The sequence below is a fragment of the Cibotium barometz genome, chromosome 29 (assembly GCF_041138505.1).
Source record: "Cibotium barometz isolate CiBa-2024 chromosome 29, ASM4113850v1, whole genome shotgun sequence".
Classification (NCBI taxonomy): domain Eukaryota; kingdom Viridiplantae; phylum Streptophyta; class Polypodiopsida; order Cyatheales; family Cibotiaceae; genus Cibotium; species Cibotium barometz.
The window spans coordinates 39050103-39053367 of NC_141074.1; the positions used below are offsets into that span (position 1 = coordinate 39050103).

Consider the following 3265-nt stretch of genomic DNA (forward strand, 5'->3'; position numbering starts at 1 on the left):
AGACCACCTTCAACCATGTAAGAGTTAGATGGGTGAAGCACTAGAGTATGAGGCCACTTCATCCCTAGAGGACCTTGTAGTAGTCAACATTGCACACACGCTCCACAGCATGCGTGGTATTATCCTACAAAGCTTGCAAATATATAACTTGCCTCACATGCTAGTCTAGCTTTGGACCCACACATGGTTGGCGTAAGGCATCTCTTAAACATGCCTATCTTGGAACCTTAATCATCTCACTAACCAAATCTTTGGAGTCTGATAACCAAATTAGAATTCATACACATATTCCATAGGTTAATTCCAACGAGGGGAGCACCGCCCACAGGTCACGTATAAAGAGCTTGAGGGGCCTGTCATACAATCCATCTTTGCGCTTGGGGCAATGACGCAGTTAGTGAGGGTTTCCCGAGACGCGTCAATTGCTGGTTGAAAACTATTTCCAAACCCCCTCCTCGGCCCCTGGGCCGTGGAGAATTTTTGGAAGGTGCACGCTCTGCGTGTGCCTCGCAAACAAACCCTAAAAAGGAAAGGCTAGTCGGCGGACATGCAGCTGGGGTCTCTCTCTCTCCCTCCAGCCAGCTGCTGGTCTCTCGCTCGCTGCTGTGACAGAGCGAAAACGGCCTGCTGCCGCTTATATGTCCTTTTAATAAGAGGACGGTCTTTTAGCAGAGACACGGTTTCTACCGTTGCGTGTTTGGATCCCTTGTGTGATGGACTGCTAAGATTTTGCCCCGCTGCATCATGGGCAAACAAACCCTAAAAAGGCTACTAGGCGGACGTGGGCACAATAGAAACAACTCTTACACACCATCTTGTCTTTGCCAAGCTTGCTCGCTCTCTCCACTATAGCCATACCTCATCATAAGATCAATCGTTTGTGATATTGCCAAACCGGCTACTCGCCCATAAGATCAGTCGTTTGTGATAGGCCGGGCATCAGTGGTGGGGAGCAGCCACTACGTTGTCTGTGTAGGTGCTATCACTTCCATGCATCCTGTTTGGCATCGATGTAGAGCCAGAGGACTAAGGGGGGGATCCACCTCATCTTGCTCCTGTGGGGGTTAGGGTGGGATTTCGCCCTTTTCTAGGGGGGGTGCGTGAAGGCAGGTTAGCAGGTTGGGGTTGTTGAGGTGGAGGAGTGTTGGAGGTAGAGGGGGTGGTGCCAAGCGAGGCATCGAAGACAGGATGTGGGCAAGTTGATGTAGAAGGGAGATCTTTAGGGAGCGATGATGGGCCCAATCCGAGATGGATGGAGGAAGTAGGTGGTAGTGGTGTAGGGGTGGCGAGGGAACATGAGGTAAACCTTTTTTGTTAATGAAAAGCGGATCTCTTATATACTGGCCATGGCCAGATCTCATTTTGTATCTTGTATGCCTAGACTTCATGCCAGAAGTTTTGCCCAGACAAAGTGGCCAGTGATGATTATTGTTTAGATTGGTTTTGTGCTTTTGTTGAGGTAGCCTTCTATCGGATGCTTTGCCCGGGGGATGATAGTTGTAATATAGTTAGTGATAGCTTGTTGGATGAAGTGCCTAGGAGCTCTCAGAAATAGCTTGCTAGATGAAGTGCCCAGGAGCTCCATGTTCAATCATTTTTTTCTACAGCTTGCTGGATGAAGTTGCCCAGGAGCCTAGTTGATTCATTTTTATTTATTTTGTATCTCTCTAGAAGATTTTCCTGCAAGGATCCTTGTATGAGGTATGCCTGGCAGTCTCCTTTCCGGATGTTTTGCTCGAAGGCTCACCTGTGTTTTCTTGGCATTCACCGGGACGGCGGTGAGTTGAGTAGTAGTGGGGGACCTATGGACGGGAAGCCGGTTCCTCCACACCCCATCGACTAGCATCACTACCGGTGCCCTCCGATGACTCTGACCACCGTCACCGCTGGTGTGCTCCGACCACTCCGACCGTCAGTGCCGTCCGACTACTTCGACCACTCCGACTGCTCGACCTGTGGATGGGAATCCAAGTCCTCCACACTCCACCAAGAGTTTCCACCATCACCTCCAACATCTCTGACCATCGTCACCACCAGTGCCCTCCAATCGCCAATGCTCTTTGACCCCTCTAACCGCTGGTCCCCTTCGACATCTCATACGTGCATGGCCAACTTCGATGGCACTCATGGAGGCAACACCCCTCTCCCTTTCCCAAGGCAGGGAGAGATCCTCTTCGAGATCCTAAGCACCATCTTTCTTTCCCCTCTCCCTTTCCCAAGGCAGGGAGAGATCCTCTTGAGCACCACCCGAGGAGAAGGACACCCAAGGAGGAGTTAAGGGGAGCACTCTCTTGTGAATGACTATGCATTGAAGATCAAGGGTATTGTGGAATCCCTTGCATCTATTGGCATTTCAGTAGATGATGATAATAAGGTGGAAGTCTGTCTATGTGGTCTCGGGCCACAATATAAGGCATTCAAGACGTCTATTCAGACTTGGGAAAACATTCCCAATTTCACAGATTTGGTGTCTATGTTGATTATAGAAGAGAAGAGCTTGGGTGAAGACCAACAGTCTTCACAAAACAAAAATAGTTCAGAGCAACAGGCCTTCTACACAAGTTTAGCAAGAGGACAAGGTAGAGGAGGCCGTGGACGTGGCCAAGGAGGTGGCCGAACAGGTAATCAGAATTATGGCCAGCAGTAACAACAACAACAGTCCCAAAATTCACAACAACAACAACAACAACAACACAGGTGGAAGAGGCTAATTCAGAGGCAGGGGGAGTCAAAGAGGTCGTGGAAATTAGCAAAGGCAGTATAATGATACATGTGGATGATTTGATTGTGGGTAAGCCTGGACATGTGCAAGAAGCTTGTTATATAAGAAGCAAGCTGACATGCAAAATGGAAAATTGCAGTAAAATAACTATGCATCCTCGAGCAGAAACAATGAGGATAATGAAAGGTTGTTTGTTATGCAGCATGTCGTTAATGCCATGTCTGAACTTTGTGGATCTCGGTACAGCATCCGTGGCTCTCCGTTTAGCAAATTTAATGGGTCTCAGATTGGTGTGGTGCATCTTTCTTGAGGACTGAATATGATTGTTGTATTTTAATTATGTGAGTGTGTCATGGGGGGTAAGAAGAAGAAGAAAAAATGTGAGGTTTGCATGAGTCGGAAGCATGAGGTAGATGATTGTCCATGTGCAATGGGGATGAGTGCTCAAATAAAGATGCATGTAGGAAATGGTGTATGGTTGACCTATGCACAAAGTTTCATAAAATCATCCATAAAGTGCATAAAGCATCATCTTGGGAGGAA

At 48.0% G+C, this 3265-nt stretch overlaps 1 non-coding gene across 1 annotated transcript; it reads left to right on the forward strand.

The window, feature by feature from the left end:
- Nucleotides 1-367: 367 nt before the first annotated feature.
- LOC147622160 (U4 spliceosomal RNA) lies at nt 368-497 on the forward strand. Its single transcript, XR_015269747.1, has one exon. It is a non-coding gene; the product is annotated as a U4 spliceosomal RNA (small nuclear RNA).
- The last annotated feature ends 2768 nt before the right edge of the window (nt 498-3265 follow it).